The sequence below is a fragment of the Sus scrofa genome, chromosome 13 (genome assembly GCF_054392235.1).
Source record: "Sus scrofa isolate SSC_HxYL_T2T_F1_AM1 chromosome 13, Sscrofa_HxYL_maternal_Yorkshire_Landrace_v2.0, whole genome shotgun sequence".
In the NCBI taxonomy this organism is placed as follows: domain Eukaryota; kingdom Metazoa; phylum Chordata; class Mammalia; order Artiodactyla; family Suidae; genus Sus; species Sus scrofa.
Window position 1 is genome coordinate 142685041 of NC_139395.1, and position 23923 is coordinate 142708963.

The 23923-nt window shown below is 41.9% G+C and overlaps 1 protein-coding gene across 2 annotated transcripts in view; it reads left to right on the forward strand.

Annotated features, from left to right (window-relative positions):
* The first annotated feature begins 474 nt into the window (after positions 1-474).
* IL1RAP (interleukin 1 receptor accessory protein) overlaps positions 475-23923 on the forward strand; it is a 138327-nt gene continuing 114878 nt past the window's right edge. For both annotated transcript variants that reach the window (XM_005670066.4, XM_005670069.4), the window contains exon 1: positions 475-611. The gene's annotated coding sequence lies outside the window, so the exon portion shown is untranslated. The remainder of the gene's footprint in view (positions 612-23923) is intronic.

Below are 23923 nucleotides of genomic sequence, written 5' to 3' on the forward strand. Positions count from 1 at the left end.
TTGGTGCAGCTAGAGAGCTAAAATACACAGAGCCAGGAAGAAAAGGCAGGGTGGCAGCGATCTCAACTGTGAGACCAGGATCTTGCAATGAGCTGTGCGCAAATGTGCTGCTCCTTGTAGAGCGGGGCGGGGCAGCGAGGGACGCATCGCCCCAGAGCCCATGGCATCGTGCCAAACTGCTTGACCCACGCTCTTGCTCCCCGCGCGGTCCAGTGGGCTCAGTCGGTGGCCGACGCCGAAGGGCCTAGCTCAGCCTGGGGTCTGCGGGCAGCCGGCCTGGCACGGCTCCTCCTCGCCGCGGGCGGGGCTGCCCTCGGTGCCGCCCCGCGGCCTCTGAGCTGGGAAGCCCTGAGAGCTGGTGGCTGGCCAGCGGAGGCGGCGGGTGGAGCCCGAGCAGCGCGGCGGCGGCCAATCGCGCCGCGCCGGGGGAGGAGCCCCAAAGGGGGAAAAAAGAAAGTGCGGCGGAAAGTAAGAGGCTCATTGCGGGAAGACTGGCCAGATCGGGGTACCCCGGGCTCTGCTTTGGTCAGGCGCACGGAAAGAGGCGGTGCTGGGTGATCCTGCACGCACACCCGCCGCCTTCGCCGCGCTTGCTCTGCTTCTCAAGTAAGGTAAGCCTTTGGCGGCGACGAAGACTTGGGGGACAGAATTTCTGGGTGGGAAGAGTCTTACAGATCGTCTGCTACAACCCTATTTCCTAGAAGGGCAAACTGAGGCACAGAGCGAGGCAGCGGCTGGGACTGGTCTCACAGCTAGTTACTGCTGTGACCAAGACTTGAACCCTCTGTCCGGAGCCCCATCTTTGCTTTGTAGGCATTGAAGGAACGCAGTTGCGGGACGGCTGAGCGTCGCAGCACCCCTCTCCCAGCTCTTTAAGGGATTTATCCTGGTGTACCCACGCCTTGGTTTCTCCAGAGTGCTGCTATGAATGGCGAGGATTGAAGGGGGCAGTGTGCCCCAGCGTGCCCACTCGGTATCATGTCGCTTCCAGCCTAGACCAGTGATAGCCTGGGTAAAGGCTGTTTGCAGCTTTGCTGCTTCCCTTGACCTGTTTTCTGAGGCCCGCTAAGGGTGTTCATCAGACCCCTGGAGGAGTCGTTACCGTGGAGAGGTGAGGGACGCCCGGGCGCCCGTCACCTCTTTTGGTACAGTGCTCTCTCCAGCCCTGGAGGAAGCAGGGCAGGTGGTCCTGTGGGAGGTAGATGCTTTTCTTGTAGGAATAGCTGACCTCACGGAGCTAGAGCCCCTCTCACTTCTAATTCCTGGGAGGGAACATGGAAGCCTAGTTAAAGAGAAAAATCACAAACTTCTGCCGTTTCCTTTAAGAGCCTGTCCCTAGCCTGTCTTGCCTCCACCCCCTGGTTGTGAAATTGTGAAATAGAGCTCTGCTCCACTGATCTCAGGTTAGCTACCAGCTGAGAAGGAGGATTTTCCTGACTTTGACTCCAGCTCTGCTGTGTTTTAGCTATGTGAACTTGAGCAAGTTATCCTTATCCAATCTTTCTGATACTCAGTTTTATCTTGTTTTGTTTTGTTTTCCCAGCCCTAAAATGGAGATTATAAGGGTCACATCGAGTCCTTGGGGCACTTGGGAGGATGAAATAGGATCATTCAAATAACATGGCTAGCACAGTGGCTGGCCTGGCACCTGGTCAGCTGGACATTGATGGTAGCACTTGTAAATATTGTTACATAGTAACCCTGGAGACAGTAGGTTTTTAGAAAGCTGATTTTTCAGGTAGAGTGACTTTTCTTTTTCCTTTTTTTCTTTCTTTTTCTATTAACCTGAATGTCATGGTGTTTTCTTCTTTGGAGTTTGAATGGCTCTTTTATAGTGTTTTCTGAATGCCCTCTACATATGACTTTGATCCTGGATGCTTGACTTGGAATGTAAAATGTTTCTCAGTAATGCCAATTCCCTGCTAGTTTTTAGGCCAAGCCTCAGGTCTATGAAACTTTGATCTCAGGCATCCTTTATTGGCAAAGAGGGTCTTGAATTTGATGAGAGGTAGGGAGACAAGAGAAAAAGTTGGAAGTTCCATCGATGTTACAGACTATTCTAAACCTTTTATTCCCTGCTGTCTCAGGTCAGAGAAGCAGCTTTATAGTTTTCATCTAGCATAGGAAAACAACAAGATTCCCATGTATTTCTTTTGGATTATAAGTGATGCTGCTAAATTCAGTCCCTTCTGAACACAAAATTACCTTATTGAAACACAAACATCCACATGTGCCCACAGTCATCCTCCTTTATTCTTGGTATTATTGGTATTTTAAAATGAAGTAGTATTCCTTATATGACTCCCACCTGACTCATAGCAATTGATTTTATTCCTGATTGACTTCATACAATTACTTATTGTTATCTCCTAGTTATTCTGTAAGTCTCTGAACTGAGCATCCAGTATTTATAGTTGTCTGCCTGCTTCATAGTCCATCACATATGCCTGTGTTATTGATGTATGCAGGGCAGGGGTGTGATACATCTTGAGGAAAGGAAAGGGTTCGGTGGTACTCTCTAAGGGACCTCCGCCACCAAGCTTTGCAGAGGGTGGGATCACCTGCTTCCATCAGCCTGTTCCGTGTGCATGCATTGTGATGAGCTGGCCAGGATACATCTGAACGCGTGCCTGGAGAGACTGGAGACTTGCGGGGAAAAAGAAAATGTTCAAAATAAGGTCAGAACAAGGGGATGGGAGATTGAAAGCTAATTCCTTTTTGTTCTGATTCTTTAAAGAAAGGATACTCAGCTATACCTTTCCTCCTTATTGAGATTATTTATTACCAAACCCATATATGTGTATACATAGGTATAAAACTTTTAAATTTCCAGTGTAGTCCATATATATTATCTTCCTTACTACTTGCAATAGCCTTGAAAGAAGGACATGGTGGACATATTAATAGTGGAACGATAATATAATAATATGATAAAGTGTGAAAAAACTGGTTTTGTGGTCAAGTTCAAACTCCAGCTCTAATTCCTATGTGGCTGGGTGATACTAAGCATTTATTTCACCATTTAGAGCTTCTGTTTCATCCAATTCTAAAGTGAAAAAAAATGCCTGCACCAAGGTTTCATGTGAGAATTAAATTAAATGGATGGATGTAAAGTCCAGGGAGTGAGTAGGTACTCATGAAATTATCTCTCTTCTTAGTTGATCTCAATTTATTGAGAAGAAAATTGAGTAAGAGTCAGAGAAATGAGTGTGTTGCCAAAGGTCACGTGTAGTAAGTTGCAGGCTTGGAAATACAGTTCACATCTTTTGACTTCCAGTTAAGGGCTTTTCCCGTCTCTCTCCAATGAGATCTTTAACAGTCTACATCAGCTGTTATGTTGACCTTATTTATTTGGTGATCCTTTCTGTCCTGAAGAGGATTTTTCCTTGCTAAGAAAACTATGCTCTCTAGAGTTTAGTGGCGCCAAGTCTCAAGAGAGGAAGTCTCAAAGTGATGATCTCTAAGGCATCCTTCGTACTCATGTGTTTGATGTAATGCACCTTGAATTCCTAGGAGGAAGGGTACTATGAAGACGTAAAGTTCAGAATTATGTCCTGTTTTTCTTCCTGTTCCGAGTGGTTTCTCCTTTCTGCCACCCTTGTGCTAATATGCAGGATGTTAAGAAGATTGAGAAACAAAGGCCCTGAGTGACCATAGGATTTTTCTCTTCTTTTTCCAATTCTGAGGGTAAGGGGTGGAATCTAGTGAATAGTATGCAGAGGCCACATTTGCAGAAAGACCACCCCTGGCTGGTGATGTTGATCACTGGTCTGGAGTTTCAGTCCTCCTTGTGGAAACTGATGGCTTCAGGCTTCTGTAGGGAAAAATGAACAGATCTGTTTCTGGCCTAGGCAATGGGGCCATTTATCTGTTGAGACTCCCCACAGGCCATCAGGTTTCTGTGCTTTGCAGCAAGCAGACAGGCTTGCAAAATGCGGTTTGGGGAGAAGTCGTTGTGTTCCTTGCTTTTGGCATTTGGAAGCATATGTTTGCTTTTGCCAAAAGGTAGGCAGTCAGCATCATCTTACCTGGCAGAGTTAGAGAACCAGAATGTAGCTGGAGAAAATCAGAGGAAGAAGCGGAAGAGAAAAATAGAGGTTATCTCCAACACACATACACAGTTTCATTTGTTGCTCAACTTTGTCAGGCTTTTGCTGGTGACACAGATGTAGGGTCTGGTGAGTCACTATTGCTTGGCCTGTAAAATATTAAAGAGAGCCCCCTACTGTGCTCTGCTCATTTTGGAAATTGTTCCATGGGAGAAAGAAAAACCCCAAAGGACAGAAAGGTTACAGAATATTCAGTACCTGATATTTGGGGGATTAAATCAGGTTAGCTACTCATTTGCTTTTTCTTTTTCTTTTTTTTCCTTCTTGAAAGTGGAATGCATGGTTTATACCAACAGGCTGTTAGAAGACCTCCCTCTGGCCTGTGCGCTGACCAGCTCTGGCAGTGCGGCAGTGGCAGTGGCAGAGTGCAGTTTTAGAGTCTGGAGGGTACCTGAGGCAAGTTATTATTCTGAGAGGAGCCTCAGTCTCCTCGGCTGGGAAATAGGAATGCAGACTCTGACCTAGAAGCTTGAGTCTGCCTCAGCCCCTGAATCGTAGGAGGTGGTCAATAAACAGGAATTGTTTCTTCTTCCATCAGCTCTTAAGACGTATTAGTTTGTTCAGTTGTAAAAAATCAAAAGTTAATAGCCATCCTTTACTGAACTCCATCATGGCTTGCACTGCATACTTTACCTATATCACTCATTCAGTCCTTGCAGTCATCCTGTACATTGTTAGAGGCAACCGAGACTCAGGTTAAAGAGCAGGACCTTGTCACATAGCACAAAGCAAGCACTGATGCTGAGTCGCAGCTCGGCCTTTCATTGTAGAGCTAAGAAAGACCTGAAATTGTGCAGCCTCTGGACTAGAACTGAGGACCTGAACTGGGACCCATGACCCACCCATCCCCCCTGTCTTTCTGATCCTGGTATTAACTTGCCTGTGACTGGGAAGTCTCTTTACCTTTGGGCCTGAAGTGTGAGGGAGCTGGTCCAGTTGATCTCCAAGGTTCTTCTGCTACACAACAGTGTTATTTTTCTTTGATTCCTTTCTTTCCTTCCTTCCTTCCTTCCTTCTTTCCCTCCCTCCCTCTCTCTCTCTCCCTCCCTCCCTCCCTCCTTCCCTCCCTCTCTCTCTCCCTCCCTCCCTCCTTCCCTCTCTCTCTCTCCCTCCCTCTTTCTCTCTTTCTCTTTCTTTCTTTCTTTCTTTCTTTCTTTCTTTCTTTTTCTCTCTCTCTCTCTTTCTCTCTCTTTCTTTCTTTCTCTCTCTCTCTCTTTCTTTCTTTCTTTCTTTCCTTCCTTCCTCTTTTTATAGCTCCTTCTTTGTCCTAGGGAATTTACCGGGCTAGGGGTTGAATCTGAGCTGCAGCTGAGGCCTACGCCACAGCCACAGCCACACAGGATCCAAGCTGCATCTGTGACCTATGCCTCAGTTTGGGGCAACACGGGATCTTTAACCCACTGAATGAGGCCAGAGAATTGAACCCGCATCCACATGGGCACTATGTTGGATTCTTTAACCTACTGAGTCATACTGGGAATGCCTCTTTGATTCCTTTAAACTCTGAAATTCTATCAACACACCTACCTCTCCAAAAAAGTCAAAGCTAAAAAGGAAAAGGGGACTAAAGAGAAAATATCCTGATTGTTTTATACCAAGAAATCTATTTTCTGGTTAAACAGAGGAGGGCAAGATAAATCAGCATTCATTGATGTATGTACTTCTGTCATTTCTTAGGAATAAAAATGGCTCTCTTGTATATTATTATCTGCCTTTTACAGAGGAGAATTGAGGGTCTGAGAGACTCAAAGAATTGCCCACAGTTATCCAATTAATGAGAATTAGTATGGTGTGTGCCCAAGCCTAAACAAAGCTGTTTGGTCTAGTGTCCCATGTTGACTAGACACTATACCATAAGACTTGAGGACTTGTACAATTAGATTCATAAAAGTCCTCTCCCTGTGTCCTCATTGCCACACTACCTCATTGCTACCTTCTTTTCCCCCTTTTGTTCCCAAACCTGCTGCTCAAAACCTCGCTTGATCCTTCCCAGTCTTTGAGGCCCCTTTAAATGCTTATAATATCTTCTTTTAATCTCTACTGCGATTTTTTAAAAATTACTTTTTCTTGGGAGTTCCTTTGTGGCTTAGCAGTAATAAACTTGACTAGTATTCTTGAGGATGCAGGTTCGATCTCTGGCCTCGCTCAGTGGGTTGAGTGGCTGGAGTTGCTATGAGATGTGGTGTAGGTCTCTGAAACAGCTTGGATCCCATGTTGCTGTGACTGTGGCATAGGTCCGCAGCTGCAGCTCTGATTGGACCTCTATGCTGGCCACACATGCAGCCGTAAAAAACAAAAAAGAATTAAAAAATAAAAAATTCCTTTTTTTTTTTTTTAAACGGTTGGCCAATAATTTGTCCCTTTGTGTTCTTGTCCAAGTCCCTGATTAGCACCCAAGCAGCTGAGGGTGTGGGTTATCCTGCCCATGCCTAGCACAGTGCCTGTACTTAAAGGGTACAGGTTAAATAGATGATGGATTCATGCTGTGTCAGGTATGCACAGTATTGGCTTTCTAGTTTTCTCAAACTTTATTATATCATTAATTATTTCAAAGGCTGTCTCTAGACTAATAAGGTAACTTCAATTTTTTTCTTAATTTTGTGGCCACAAAATCAGACAAATGATAAGGAGTTACAGACTAATAAGGTTGAACATCACGGCTCAATAATGGAAAAGAAGACTCTCCCCCCCCCCCAAAAAAATACAGGGCATTCTGCAGCAAACACAGTGAAGGATGACACTGAAGTTCATGCTTGCATATATTGACAGCAAGGCCAGTGTCAAGTGTCATAAATAAATTACCTGAAAGGAGGTAGGACGTTTCCAGGGAAGTGGGCAGCTGCGATGAGCTTCGATCTCGATTTTAAAAAGCAGTGAAGAATTTATACCAGTCCAGCTATTATTTGATATAACTGGACATAAGGACAGGTGACCTTTTATGTCTAGTTTATATGGAGGAGATGCCTGTGGTTTCTTCCTGTCTGGCACATAAGTCCTTATGATTGCACTGGCTTCTTCTCTTCCCAATCAGAAGGCCACAGAAAAGGGATTCAGTCATTTTATAAACTCTTGTATCTGAAAATGTTCATTTCATAGATAACACAGTTCCTTAAGCCAGCTTTGGGTTGCTGCTATGGTGCCCTAAAATTGTGGTTGTGTCCTAACTGTGGACTTTAGCATCAGACCAGCTTTCTGGGATTTGGCATTGGACCAGCTATTTGGTCTGTCTCTGCTTTATTCTCATCATCTGTCAAGGGGCTAATAAAACCCATTTCATCAGGCTTTGGGTAGGTGTCAGTCAGATGCCAAAACATTTGTTAAGAGCCTGGCACATGGGAGTTTTAACCTTCCTTATGATTAACAACTACAGTGATACTCATTTGCATGCCCAGATCAATATTGGATTAGAAAGTAGAAGATCTAGGTTCAAATGAATAGCTTTTGGTTTTCATAGAATTTTTTTTTTTTTTTGTCTTTTGTCTTTTTTTTTAGGGCCACACCCACAGCATATGGAGGTGCCAAGGCTAGGGGCCTATGCCATAGCCACAGCAATGCCAGATCCGAGCCATGTCTGTGACCTACAACCATAGCTCATGGCAACGCTGGACCCTTAACCCACTGAGTGAGGCCAGGGATCGAACCCACAACCTCATGGTTCCTAGTCGAATTCGTTTCATCTGTGCCACAATGGGAACTCTGGTTCTCATAGAATTTTAGGCTCTCAGAGTGCTTGTTATTATATATACATATGCACACAGTTTTTGTTTGTTTGCTTGTTTTTCTTACAGTAACCTAAGGTAATCAAAGTAAATGTGCTCAACAACATTTTACATCTAGAGTCTGGGAGATTACATATTTGCTAAGGCCACATAGCCAGCAAAGAGCTGGGTCTTGGACCCTAGCTTTCTAACTCCAAGTTTATGCTTTTTCTCCTCAGTCCTTTTTCTCCTCAGCAGTCCTGGTACCGGTTAGTTGCTTTTCCTTATCCCAGTCTTTTTTCTCAATTCTAGAAGGAAGAATGTGAACAGGGTGCTCTCTAAGGCATGGGATTCTATGAATCTGTACCTATGGAGTCATGGCTTAGGAGACAGTATGGAAGGCTTGGAGTAGACCCACACTCTTGGTTCCACAGAGGCATCCACAAGTCATGGCACGTGGAGTATCATACAACCCAGATCACCCGGCAGCCTCTTTGGCCTCAATGAGAATCGCAAGTGAGGACTGTACCAGGAGACAGATTCATGAAGTCACCTCCTATGTCCTTAAGGATGAGAGTCTGCCATGTTCCCATGACCTGCAAACTGTTTTCTCTCTCTGGATTCAGGTTTGGGCATGGGAGGAGTAAACAGATAGCTGGATTAGGCACACTGACATTTATTTTTTGGGAAATAAAAAGAGTGTGTGTGTGTGTGTGTGTGTGTGTGTGTGTATCAAGCTCTGTATCACCATTAATCACCATAATCTTTGACAAAGAAATAAAGGAATCAAATATTTGGCTTTAATTAGGATTTTAGCATTATGAGTACATATTTCTACTTTTCTTTTGAGCTGAGTGCCTGTGGAAGAAGTTTAGCTCTCACTGAAATAGATAGAGAAGTTGTTTCAACTTATAGAAATGATGGACACGAGCACTTTTCTGGAAGCTTAGACTTTAGTTTTCCCATTACAGTGTGAGGCAGTGGCAGGGTTGAGGGTTGAATGGATAAAGTGTGTAGTGAAAAGAGGGCTGGCTTTGGAGTCAGAGCTGGGTTTGAATCCTAGATACTGCTTGTTCACCTGTCTAGACTTAAGTTTCCTTGTCTGTGAACCAGTAATAGGCATGTTCTTGTTATCTCCTGGTTAGATAGACACCTGTATCTATATATTTCCTTAAAATAGGATTAAATATATTAAGTCCCTGGCACTCAATACCTGGCCCCTAAAAGGCGCGCAGTTATTCATTTCTCCATCTTCATTCAGCACTGCTGTTGACTCCGAAGCCTCCGTTTTTGGATGAAACTCAGATGGGAAGGGGGCGTATATCAAATAGATGCTTCAGCCGGTCTGAGAAAACCTTTCCCAGTTTGGCAAAGGGTGAAGATGGTAAGGGATAGGAAGGGAAGGTGATATTTGCCTTAAAACAGCTGGAAAGCTTTCAAGTGGAGGAGGAATTAGACTGGTGATTAATTGTATAGTATGGGCCATCTACATCTAAATCATATGGATAGTTTGCAGCAGCAACCCCGCCGAGTAATTATGCTGCGAGCCACACAGGGAAGTCGGATAGTTTGTTAAAGGAGCAGATTCCCAGGGCCTTTGTACTGAAGTCTGGAAATCACTAGATTAGAATTTTCTGGATTGAGAAGCAATATATTGTAGGGGTTTGAAGTTTTTTTTAACATAGGCTCAAATTCTGACTCTGCGTAACACAGGGCAAGTTATTTAACTTCGCTGTCTACAGTGAGAGAAGCACAATATGTTCCTTATGGGGTTGTTGTGAGAACTAAAGTTAATACCTATGAAGTGCCCAGAAGAGTGAATGGCACAAGTAACCATCCATTATTTCACTCAGTGTATGAGCCAGTCTTTAAAATACCTTGCAAGGCCCAGTATGATTTGCATTCTGTTTCCTCTCTGACCCAATCTCCCGGATAACCGCATGGCTACCTCCTTCATCTCCTTGAAGCCTTTGCTCAGCACCTTCTCAGTGAAGGCGACTTTGATTGCTTTATGTGAAATCACCCTTCATCCTGCTTCCCATCTCCACCCCTGGCATTCCCAATCTCGCTTACCCTGCTCAACTTTTTCTTTTGTTCAGAGCAGCTGTCACCGAATCAACTTCCACATACTATTTTATTAATTTTTCTTCTGTCTACTGTTTAGTGTTTCATTTATCCCCATTAGAACGTAAAACCCACCAGGTTAGAGACCTTTGTTTTGCTTACCACTGTATCCTAGGTGTCCAAAAGAGTGTCTTAGCAAATACCATCTGCCCAATCATGAGTAACTTATGAATAAATAAATGTAAAGATGTTAGCATAATTTATCCCCAAGGAATAGAAAGAAATAGATGGAGCTGGATAAGGAAATGTATTGTATGTTGAAATAAAAACCTTGTTATGTACATATCCACACATATATGTACACACATACACACACTTGTGTACATATATATTTAGAATATTGAGTATATATTTAATGATTTTTATTTTTTCCCATTATAGTTGATTTACAGTATTCTGACAATTTTCTACTATACAACAAAGTGACCCAGTCACACACACACACACACACACAAATATATATATATATATATATATACACACACACACATACACATTCTTTTTCTCACATTATCCTACATCATCTTCCATCACCAGTGACTAGATATAGGTCTCTGTGTTATACAGCAAGATCTCATTGCTTATCCACTCCAAATGCAGTAGTTTGCGTCTCTCAACCCCAAGCTCCTAGTGACTGTATATTTAGAATATTGGAATATAAATTGGTATGTAAGTATATGTCTGTGTGTATATACATATATTTAGAAGTTATCCAAAATTGCCTTGGGAAGTAGAGGTGTTGAGGTGATTCCTTGCTGTTAGCAGTACTATAAGAACAGTTTGGGAGGTTCCCATTGTAGCTCAGAGGTAAAAAAACCTGACTAGTACCCTTGAGGACTTGGGTTCAATTCCTGGCCTCGCTCAGTGGGTTAAGGATCTGGCATTGTCCTGAGCTGCGCTATAGGTTAAAGACACAGCTTGGATCCCTTCTTGCTGTGGCTGTGGCCTAGGCCGGCAGCTGAGGCTTGGATTTGACCCCTAGCCTGGGAACTTCCATATGCTGCAGGTGCGGGCCTAAAAAGCAAAAGCAAAAAAAAAAAAAAAAATGGTTTGGGAGAAACTTGTATATAAAATCTGTATGTATGAGTAAACAGACAACAGACAAGTAAACAGAAGAAATGCAAGTGATTTCAGGATAAGAAATAAGGGTCTGGGATTAAAATAAGGACAACAATCTTGGAGGGCTGTGGAGGAGGGGCAGTTTTAAATAAATAGTCAGGGATGATACCTCTGGGAAGGTGAGGTTTGAGCTAAGAAAAGAGCCTGAGAAGGAGCCGGAATCCATCTGGCCATGATTGAAGTGGCAGGGGCCAGGAGAGAAGGGCTGAGAATTAGGATCTAACATAAGCAGGCGCTAGATCAGACTGACCTTACCAGCCAGGGTAAGGAGTTTGGATTTTATGCAAAAGGCAGCAGGGAGTCACTGAAAGGAATAGAGGAGGAGGTAACCACGTTTGACAGACTTGGAACCTCAGCTAGAGAGTAAGGAAAATGGGGGAATTTATTTATAAGATGAAGAGAGAAACTGCTCTGACCTCATGTAGGCTCCTACAAACAAATGAGAAGACAACTTAGTTTCACTGAAGGGTCATTCACAGCTCTTCTTTGCCATTGGAATATCCACCAGAGCCAAAAAAAAAAAAAAAAAAAAAAAAAAAGAAAGAAAGAAAAGGAAAAAGAAAAAAAAAAAAGGCAGGGGTTAAATAGGCAGAATCAGATTCTTTTTATTTTTCTCAAATGATAGTCATTATTTTTTCCAAATACTCTAAGTAACGGATGGAAATGTATGAACTGTTGCTCATTTCAATGCAGACGGAAATTTTACAGTCCTGTGTAGCTGTTTTATGTAATTGGTCCCCAAAACACTGGACCTAGAGCTATTTCCTTACGAGAACGTAGGTAACATTTTCTGAAATCTGCCGTTATGAAGAGTGAGCATGTGAAAGGCAAATTTAACTCCATATGAGGTCGATTTCTTCTTTCTGGCTCTAAAAGTCTAAATGGCACCTAATTCTTTTCTTAAGAAGTACAGTTCCTTCACGAAGTCTTTACTGACTCACACATACGTAGTCTCATACATGCCTCCTGGTAATATAAGCTTTTCAAATGTTAGCTTGTCAAAAATCTCAGAATGAGTTTTTGAAGCAGGTCCTGATATACTCATCACTACTTTATAGAAGAGAAAACTGAAGCCAAAGTTACAGAGTTAGTCAGCAGAAGAGTCAGACTTTGAACTTGGGCAAGTTTACCACACCATACTGCCCTTTGATTGTAAGAAGTGACCCTGAATATTTTATTTATCTCCACTTGTCCACTTCCATAGGGTGCCTCCTATGGAAGAATAGTTCAATAAATGTATTGAATTAGTGAATAAATGTGTGACCGATTCTTTCAAACTGGGATATGTCATTAGTGTACAGTGGTAAAAATTGTGGGTTTTAGGCTCAGACAACCTGGGCAGGGTAATGCTACTTACTATCTCTGGGATATTGTAAAATTACTTCTTCTCTCTAAACCTGTGTCATCGTTTGTGTTGTTGGCGTAAGGATATAGAAATGATTTAGGATTAAATATGTTTATAGAGTGCTTAGCAGAGTGCCTGCAACATAATTAGTGCTCAGTCCATTTGAGCTGTTTTTATTATTTTTTTGAATTAAAATAACCTCTCCAAACATGCCTACACTTAGGTACTCAAGCAGTTTTTCAGTTATGCTAGTGTTATTAATTTTCTTTAAAAATCAAAGCCAGAGTTCCCGTCGTGGCTCAGTATCCATGAGGATGAACCTAACTAGTATCCATGAGGACACAGGTTTGATCCCTGGCTTCGCTCAGTGGGTTAAAGATCCGGCTTGCTGTGAGCTGTGGTGTAGGTCGCAGATGTGGCTTAGATCCTGTTTGCTATGGCTGTGGCATAGGCTGGTGGCTGCAGCTTCGATTTGACCCCTAGCCATGTGCTATGGGTGCGGCCCTAAAAAGACAAAAGACCAAAAAAAAAAAAAAAAAAAAAAAGAAAATCAAAGCCAAAGATCCAACCATATAATCAGCGATGTTAATTTTGTCCCAGAACCTATTCGGCACTTGGCCTTCTGTAGGTGGAAAGGTCAGTCCTAGGGAACAAGACAGGGGGGAGGTGCTGTAGGACTGCCCTGTTTCTCTGCTCTGAACATCTGACATACCTTCAGGCAATACTCCTAACTCTGCCCAACCTTCTCCCCAGCCAAACCTGGCTCGCTGAAACATTATTTTATATTCTAATGATGGCCCCAGAGCATTCTGGGTGACAAAGGAAAAAACAGCTGAAGACTCAGATTTTGCCCCAGATAACACTTCATGAGGCTGATTTACAGAGCTTACCGGAAGTTTTAAGAACTCTTGCGAATCATAATTACCAATATTGATCCCAATGCTTCTTGTGTGCCAGGAGTTGTGCTGAGTGCTTTATTTTCGTTATCGCATTCAATCCCATTTCATACTTAATGTGAATTTTAACTTCTAGTTGTAAACCAAGGGACAAATGAGAAAGTGCCACAGTTGCCTCCTTGCATGTACTAGAGGCTCAGATGATAAAAACAGATATTTCTTATTTGAGTTTTGCCACATTTTCTTCCAAAGCAAACTGTGTAGGGTCGTAACACCTTTAGAGTCTTCAGGGACCTTCCCTGCAGTGAAGAGGTGTTTGGCAGAGAAACGAGGCAAAGATTGTGTGGGGAAGGCAAGAAGCTTCATTCTATTTGACAGTTTATTTTGCCCTGGAAGAAACTAGTAACAATGAACTCAGTCCTATTTTGTCAGTTACACTTACTACTTCTTTGTAAGAAACCAATATGGTGCTGATTTACAATGACATTTCTTTTTTCTGTATGGGATATTTGAAAGGTTTAATTTTTATTCTCCCCCATCTCTCAAGTTTGATGATTTCCTTGGAGGAAAGGCACACACACATGCTCATGAGCATGCACACACACAGATACACACACACGTGTGTGTGCAAGAGAACGCTGCCTGAGTCATGGTTACACTCGCTGTATATTTGCTGAGTAGATGCATGACAGAATACCAATAAACAACTTTTTTTTTTCTGAGAATGAGAGCTGCTAAGGGATTTTTTTTCTTAAATGTTGAGATTTCAATATGTAACTTTCTTTTAAAATTTTTGTTTTAAAAATAATTTCAGAAGGAGATTATTCCAGAGTATGTAGCATTACTTAATCTTGGTGATTCAGGACAGGTTATTGGAGTGGACTGTAATTCCTCTAGAATTTATTAAGGTGAGATCATTTATCCATATACTCAATGGCCCCAGACTGGTATACTTTTAAATTTGTGTAATCTGATTTTTGTAAATTTTCTGTCTGCTTTCTCTTTCATTCTGTTATTACTTCTTGCTTTCATCCTATCTTGCTCTAGCAGGTTTCTCTTTATTTGACATAAAATTAGCTGATTCTGCTTTACTAGAGAGGAGGGAGCCAGCTAACGAGTTTTATTAGACCCATGTATAAGGTAAGGATAAACAAATAAACAGCATTGGTTCAGATTGGAGAGGGGCTTCTTGAAAGGAAGAGAATGAAAAGGCAAAGGGGCTATAGACATAGTCTCCATGTAAGTGAGGCTACGCCATACACAGTAGCAATGGGTCTCCATTACCTGTGTTATTAAAGGTGGCCTGAATAATTCATTTACTTTTCTGGACACTAAGCATTTTCTTGAGAGCCTTCTGTTGTTATGACACTGGTGAGATTTGGAAATTGAAATGCAGTCACACAAACACAGCCCTTGAAGAATAAGAATCTATAGATCGTTAGGAAAGGTGCATAATGGGTTGAAATACAACTTGTATACTAGATGGATTAGTCTAGGAATATAGAACAAAACTTCTAAAAAGGAAGATAGGTGGTAAAATGTTTTGGTATTTCAAAGGAAGAGACGAGTGTATCAGTCAGGAAGGGGTTTATGAGGAAGTGATGTTTGAAATGAATCTGGAAGTGATGGACAGGTAGGTTTTGGACCCAGAGAGATTGGTGGGAAGGAGGAGCATGTGAGTTAGAGTCCGACCAGGGGAGCAGCAATGAAATGGATGGATGATATAGAATATGGAATTTATCATAGGAATTATTGGTCTTACCATTGTAGGAGAAGCTGGACAGCTAAAGTCTAAAAGAGGACAGTTGAGAGATCAAAAAAAGTCACTCAAGACCCTAAAAAGGAGCTGGTGAAGAAGTCTGTTGCCTCTGCCTGTGGTGGGCAGGCATAGAGGAAGAAATGTAGAGCATGAAGTGGAAGAGAGCAACCTGGACTCCATGGGGACAAACTCTAACCCTTAACTATCTCTCAGTGTATTTAACCATACCGTGTTGGTGGCCTACAGAAGGAGCTGGTGCTCTTAGTCATGGAGCTTCATACCTACCTGGCCATGGTGAAGTTGGTGGAGGGGATCTGGCAGGTGCCAAAGTAGCAGTGGTCCTGTCTGCTGCCCCCTACCTGGGAGGTGAGTCAGCAGGTCGGCAGTAATGTGCATGAGATGCCCTGGTACCCAGGTGCCTAGAAAGACCCTTCCAAAGCAATTGCTACAGTTTCACTTCTCCCACCAAGTCTCATGCAAATTTTCCTGTGACCAGTCCTAACTAGGAGCGAGAGAGGGGGGACTGTGAAAAACATAATTCCAGTTGAATGAAATTGACCCAGTGAAAAGCCACAAGTGATACTACAGATAATAAAAACAAAACGAAGGAGTGAGGTGGGCACCTTGTTTGAGGAGACCCCAGTTTGATCAGGAGATGGTATATGAGCACTGGATCATTGAAGATCAGACTTGAAAAAGGTGAGCAGAGGAGTTCCTGATGTGGCTCAGTGGGTTAGGGGCCTGAAGCTGTCTCCTTGAGGATGCAGGTTGGATCCCTGGCCTCGCTCAGTATGTTAAGGATCTGGTGCTGGTGCAAGCTGCAGCATAAGTCACAGAGGCGGCTTGGATCTAATGTTTCCGTGACTGTGGCATAGGCCTCAGGTACGGAACTGTAGCCCTAGGAACTTTCATATAACACAGGTGTGGCCATTAAAAAAATAAAAATAAAAAAGTGAGCAGAGGCTTAGTTTGAAGACCTTATATACCCTGTTGAGAAATTTCTGTTTAATCCTGTAAGGCAGGGAGAAGCAGTGAATATTCTTCAGCAAGGGTGGAGTATTATCAGACCTGTGTTTTAGACTGGTCTGGCAGTGGGTGTCAGGTCATGGGAGTTTAGAAGGGGAATAGGTGGGGCAATTAATGAGCATTTCATTATAATAAGCCAAGCAAGAAAATTTGCATTCCCAGAGATCTCCTCTGTTCTAACTGAGGAGCATTAACTCAGAATCATCATAGGAGGGGTTTTTTAGGAATTAAAAAAATATGTTTGTGTACATTGCAAAGCAAGATGATTTGACCTATGGCTAATATTATCAACTATAACATTTTAATGGCTTATCTGTGTAAGTGTTCTTTAAATATCCCCTGAAGCTTCTGCCTTTGGTATGTGAAGAACAAGAGAAAGTATACATGTGGGAACAATGGGAACAGTGACTGAAATGAAATTGGCTTAGGCAACCAGCATCATTTGGAGAGGAAGAGCCTATAAAATAAATTTTACTTATTTTGCTTAGGAAAATAATGCTTTTTGGTTTTACTGAGTGTCCCCATGTGTCGGGCCAGCACCTAACAATTTGCCGATTACTTACATGTCCATTATCTCATTTGATTTGACAACAACTCTGCAAGGTCAATTTGGTCTGAATTAGCATCAGTGAGGAAGTGGAAGCACAGAGGTTGTGATAACCACCCAGTGACCACTTAGCCCTTGATGATTCAAGAGCCCTCATTGCGGCTCCATGGACTCAATGGCCACCTTTCTATCGCTCATCCCTTTATTTCACACTATGCACCACCGCCTCATAATCTTTTGGGGACACATCTCTGGTTCTGCCGCATCCTTGTTCTAAATCTGTCTGTGGTTTTTGGATTTCATGACCTTTAAGGTCTGTTTCCACTAGAGAGCAGACTCCTTGTAACCCAGGTGTTACAGTTCCAGCTGTCTGATTCCTCACTCTCTTGCAGGATTTTTATTGCCTTCTGTCAAAGCACAGAGCATCAAACACAGGGTAAAGAGGAAAGCCTTCTCTACAAGAGCATACCTGAGCAGGTACCTTGGCATGCCCAAGAGAGCCACACATCTCTGAATTAAGCCATTCCAAGCACATACTCTTGAATGTTTAAAAATTCTATTGTCTGGCTATCCACTTGTCAAAACACAGCAGAACTCATTCACTCATCTTGACTCGTTTAAAACACACACTTACACCCAGTGCTGCATCGCTGAGATTTCAACACTGGACAAAACGTAAAACCTCCATTCAAGGCACACCTGCCATGTTTTGTCCTGCTAGAGGGGTCCCTATGGCACAGCAAGTTAGGGCGACAACTTCAGGTCCTGTACTTTGGGCCATTTAGGATTGTTGCTGTTACTCATGTAGAGACATGCCTTAGAGGAGCAGCAGGAGGTGCACAGAAATCAAGCTTTCTAGCTGTCATTAGAGGGAGTACTTGTATAAAGTAGATTCCCTGTGCTATGGACTAGGTCCTTGTTACAAAATCGATACAAAATAATTGATTTTGTACATAGTAGTGTGTATATGCCAATCGCATTCTCCCAATTTATCCCTCTCCCCAGTGTTTCCCCTTTGGTAACCAAAAGTTTGGTTTGAAAATCTTTGACTCTGATGGCCTAGATGGGAAAAGAATGTGAAAAAGAATGGATATATGTGTGTGTGTGTATATATACATAGAATGTGTATATATCTATATATCTATGTATATAGATATATACATAGATATATAGCTGAATGTATATATATGTACACATAGATACATAGCTGATTCACTTTGCTGTACTCCTGAAGCTAACACAACATTTTTAAGTCAACTATACTCCACTAAAAATTTTTTTAAAAGCTGTATGTTTATAGCAACAAATAAACAAACAGAAATAACAGGAGTACTTGTAATCCTTTTCTGAGAATACTGGATCCAAAAAGACTAATCCATTGGCTTTGTAAATGGCCAGAAAAGGAGGTTCCTGATATGGAGTCAGCCAAACCTTTCTGTACCTGGCCTTCCAAGTTCCAGTACAGTGTACTTTCTATGCTGCTTATATTATATGCTGCTTCTCCTGCTTTGGTTCTCCCACGTGAGAACTGCCCTCATTTTCCTCCATCAAACTTTCTGCTTTTTAAATTTGCTCTAGTATGTAGGTGAAAATTTGGGAGAATTGAAGGCTAGATTTCTAGTAATCATAAAAAGAAATAATAGCTAAGAGACTGAAGTGCTTACTATGTACTAGGAGACTTCTACATTTATCTCATATGATCCATATACCTAATTCCATGAGATGTTTTGCTGACCCCATCCATGAATAAGGAGACTGAGACTCAGCATGGTTAGGAAGCTTGCACAGCTACGGAGGATTTGAGTCCAAGTCTGTGGGCCCCCAAAGCCCATGCTGAAACCTTGCACTTTGCTTCCCTGGGCTGCTGTGGGCCCTCTATCCCAGGGCCCCATCCAATTTGCTTGCAGACACTTTGCATCTTGCAAAGGATGTTTAGTTACTACATCAATCTGTCCAACAGTTCCCTAGAAACCCAGCTTGGGTAAGCTGGCCCCTAGCCATTGGAGTGACTGGCCTCCTATTGCTTCCCATTCTCCTTTTTCAATTTCCTTTTAAGCCCAGACACCATAGGAGATGCTGTGATCTGTCAATGGCAATCCTTCCTATGTTAATGACATTTTCATTTCCTCAATATGTTTTTCCTCCCTTTGAGGTTTGGAGAAGCCAGTAGGGGAACAAACACTTCCCAAAAGTCCTAGTTTTTCTCATTCTTAAAAATGAGCTTCATGGAGGCATGGAAATGATGCTTTCAAATACTGGAACAAACTAGGTTCAGTGTCCAAAGGTGTCCATAGAAGACAGAGGTATATTCCTGACATGGCTTCAGAGACTTCAAGCAGCACAAGTAGGCAGATATTACAGGGGATCAGAGTCCTGCTGGATGTGGTGGGGTACTTATTATAGTTTGGGTGATAGGAAACCTACACTGGTAATGAGATAGGAAACCTACACTGGTAATGATTTCACCATCACTAGAGATATTTAAATATCCCTCCCACATCCACTTGGCAAGGATGTTACAGGGAGATTTGAATATCAGAAAAAAGAGGTTTGAATCAAAATGACATTTGAGGGCCTTTCCGGCCTTGAGATTCTGTCTTGAATTCACTTAGAAACTTTATATTGGGAATAAAGGTTTGCCCTTGTTATAATTAACGCCAACTAGGGATATCGCCTCCCCCTCCCCCCACTGTGCTTCCCCTGTGTGAACAACTACTCGATTTAAGAAGGGGACTCAGGATGAGGAAGGATGTGGTTTCTTCCCCCTTGGCAGCGCTCCGTGTCAGAATGGAAGACTTGTGTCTGGGCCTGGCACGGATCCTCTTACCAGCACTGTCGTGTCTGTGACCAGAGCACGTGGGAGGTGCACATCCGTGTGGAAGAACCTCCCCCTGGCTGCCAGCTCTGGATTTTTGTCTCTTCATTTAACAAATGCAGTCTTGCCCAGGGCAGACCTCTTGGAGGAATGAAGACACACCCTGAAACAAGCCCCAGTCAGACCAGACAAGCATCCACTGCGAAATATTCCCTCTGCAGCTGGCAGCATATGAGAAAGTATCTTTGAAAGCAGTTTCTTGCCATTTCAAGGGAGAGCCCCTTGCAGGCCATGATGTCAGGAGTGCCAAGTTCCCCCCAGCCCCTCGCCACCCCCCACCTTTTTCTTTCCTATTTTTTTTTTTTTAGTCTAATTGGCTTTCTACTAATCTGAAAGCCGTGCTGCTCAGCAATGACAGTCCTTTGATTTCATTTCAGAATTGAGATAATCCCTCCGTTCTTGAAGAAAGGAGTGTTAGAATGACAGAAAATGCCCAACACTTGATTAACAGCTTTGATTTGAAAGAATAAAAATGAGTTACCACCAAAGTTTGGGATTAGAAGATGCAAACTGGTAATATAAAATGGATAAACAACAAAGTCCTACTGTATAGCACAGGGAATTATATTCAATATCCTGTAATAAGCCATAACAGAAAAGAATATGTATATATATCCTTTGATATACAGCATAAGTTAACACAACATTGTAAATCAACTATATTTCAATATAATAAATAAATAAATAAATAATTTAAGGAAAAAAAAAAAGAGTTACCCAAATTAACAACTAATAGCAAGTCATTCAGATCAGTACCGCATATAAGAATAGCATTTTCAATTAAATACAGTGGTCTTTCCCCTCAGGATTTATGAAGACTTTACCAAACTCCTATCCAGTTCAGCTTTTTTTTTTTTTTTTTTTAATGAAATGCTATAGCTTTGCTGAAATCTATCACATTTGGATATCTCAAACTGTGAAGCTGTAATCTTTTACAGCGACACTTTGGGAACTCACAGCTCTCTGGTCAGGTCAGCCCCACCGTCCTTAGGAAATAAACATGTTAAAAACTTCATAGCTGCAAGAATTCCTTTAGGGATCTGGTCCAACACTGCCTGGAGGTAGTTTGGCTAAGATGTTGCACCCACACTATACATCTTTGCAAAGTCTTGTGAAGAGAACAGCAGCTTTGGCTCCTCTGACGACTGGCTCATTACCCCTGGGCCCAAGTAGCTGTCTTCCTTTGAGACAGGACCATTGCCTGTTTAAACATGACTCTTTCCTGGGATATAAATGGTGTGTTATTTTTAGGGGACAGTATATTCCTTACTAGCTTTTCAGAGTTGGAAGGCAGCATGACTTTACCCAGAGAAAGGCTTGAATTGGGAATCAAAAGCCATATTTTCACAAGAGAGCTGTTGACCTCAAAAAAGTCACTTCTCCTTCCTGGGCTCCTGCTTCCTGAACAGTACATCCTAAATAACATTATTTGATTTCCAAGGCCCTTTCTGATTTTCTAGAGGTTATGTTGATAAGAAGGTAGAGAAAGAGGGGAGAGAATTAACAGAACAATCAAGTGGAGGATAAGGATAGAGGAAATTACATCCTCTATTTTAGGGCCACACCCCCGGCATATGGAGGTTCCCAGGCTAGGGGTGGAATCAGAGCTGTAGCTGCCGGCCTACGCCACAGCCACAGCAACACCACATCTAAGCTGCGTCTGTGACTTACAGCACAACTCAAGGCAATTCCAGACCCAGATCCTCTGCGAGGCCAGGGATCGAACCTGTGTCCTCCTGGATACTAGTCAGATTTGTTTCTGCTGAGCCATGACGGGAACTCTACGTCCTCTATCTTAAACAAAGCCTTTGTTGCAACATATTTTGTTGCAGATACATGAAACTTTATCTGCATTGTATAATACAGGATATTCGGGTTTCCCCTATGCGTCTCATTTCTCTTTGCTAAGACCTGACTAGAAACATGAATCATAGCCAGGAGGAAGCTTAGAAATCATGAAGTTTAATTCACTCATTTTACATGTAATAACCCCAAGGCCCTTACCCAGAGTTACGCAGTCTTGAACTCAGGTCTCCTGCCTTTGTGAGCAATTGTTTTCAAATGCATTGCCTATTCAGTTTACTTAGCAATGTTGAGTCTTTATGGAAAGACTCACTTATATGTGGAACAAATACATGGCACAAATGAACCTATTTACAAAACAGGAACAGACTCACAGACATAGAGAACAGACTTGTGGTTGCCAAGGGGGAGGGAGGAACGGAATGTACGGAAAGTTTGGGGTCAGTAGATACAAACTATTACATTTGGAGTGAATAAGCAATGAGGTTCTACTGTATATCCTATCTCTTGGGATAGAACATGATGGAAGATAACATGAGAAAAAAAAATATGTATGTAGAACTGGGTCACTTTGCTGTACAGCAAAAATTGGCACAACATTGTAAATCAACTATAATTTAAAAAATAAAATAAAATCAGTTCTGCTGTTTTAAATAAAAATAATAAAAAAAAGAATCAGTCCAGGTTCTCAAAGTTGATTACTTCCAAACAATAGTTTGGTGACTAGAAGAAGATGCTAACAAGTAGATTTGATATACGCATATAACTTATTTTCCCCACGATAAATATTTTGGACACTTGTGCAGCTCTCTTTCTGGCCAACATAGAACACCTTTCCTTTTCTTAGGTTTAGATGTTTTTTCTCCAAAGAAAAACTATGCCTTAAAACTCAGTCTCCTTTCCCTACCAGGACCCCTGACCTTGACAGTTCTGATTACTGTATGTCTTAAGGTAAAACCTCAGCTCTCTGAAAGACAGTTCTTTCTGGGGATGCAGAGCATTATGAAGAGTTAAGATTTCTTTTTTTTCTTTTTTAGGGCAACACCTGTGGTGTATGGAGGTTCCCAGGCTAGGGGTCGAATCAGAGCTGTAGCCACCGGCCTATGCTAGAGCCACAGCAACACCAGATCCAAGCCATATCTGTGACCTACACCACAGTTCATGGCAATGCTGGAGCCTTAACCCACTGAGCAAGGCTCACAACCTCATGGTTCCAAGTAGGATTTGTTTTTGCTGCTCCACGACGGGAACTCCCAGAGTTAAGATTTCAATTCCTAATTACCAATTTTGTAGTCATGGGGTAGCCACAGACACAGGATAAGAGTCAACCTATCCTGGATTATAGATTATTTCCAGCAGCTAGCTGACCTTGGATCAATCCTGTTAGCATCATGCTTTTGTTTTTCTGTGTTAAGTGAGGTCCTTGGCCCGAGGCCTTTGGCAGTTTTTCTGTGATCAAAGATCTTGTAACTGTTTTAATGGTATGTCTTTCTAAAGTGTATTCCATTCCACGCAGCTGTTTTATAGTGAGTATCCTAAGAAGTTATGTCTTTAATAATTCAGAGCCATCATTTTGAGCATCAGTTATTTTTTACTGTGCAGAAGGATGTCCCCAGGACCTACTGAAATATATGACTCCAACACCGTATGGCTTCAGACCTCCAACTCTGTTTTTTTCTTTTTGCTTTTTAGTTTTGTTGCTTGCTTTTAATAGCTCAACTTTCCCATTACCATCAACATGCCTACTTATAAAAGACTTGCCTTCCATCCAAATCTGCTACCCTCTGTGCTTGGCATAAAGACTCAATTGTTAAGATGAGGCTATGAGGGATGTACTATAAGCAAAGTTGATTAATTTTTTAAGTTGATACAGAACTCATTCTGGTTGCTTTTTAGAGGAATAATTTTGGGCTACTGAGTATTTACTTGACAGCTGACACTCTAGTAATTGAGTTACCCACAACTGAGGTATAACTATATGCCTCTGGTTCCGTGTTTTGCTTTTCTACTCTTTTAGATGTTATGTTTCTTAGCCACTAGAATCACTTGAGGTGTTTTCACTATGGTCTTCTGGCTAGATGCTAGGGACCTTATGGATTTTTAAAATTAATGCTAAAATCACCATAAGCCTAAGTGTGATATGAAAAGAACTAATTTTTAAAAAAATAATACATATGTCATCAATAGGAAAATGGTTATGTACACTATGGTATGGCTGAATAGTTGAATTATAGTTAATCATTAAAAGGGATAAAGTATAATTTTAGGAACTGATCTGGAAAAATGGGAATGATGTATTGTTATTTGTAGACCTACATAATTTGATTCTTGTAAAAAAGGAAAAGAAAAAAATGGAAAATCTGAATCTAGGAGTTACATGTGATTATGTTGGCAGCGGAATTAATGAAGGCTGAAAAGAAAGGAGAAGGGGACCTAATGCTTTCACTCCCTACCTAATGTGGTTGTTTTAAAGGGGGATGAATATATGGAATTTCTCCCTCAACAGTATATTATGAAAATTTAAAAGCACATAGCACAGTTGAAAATATGTTACAGTAAACACCCATATAACCGTCACCTGGATTTTACCATTAATATTATATAAAACCTGCTTTATCAACT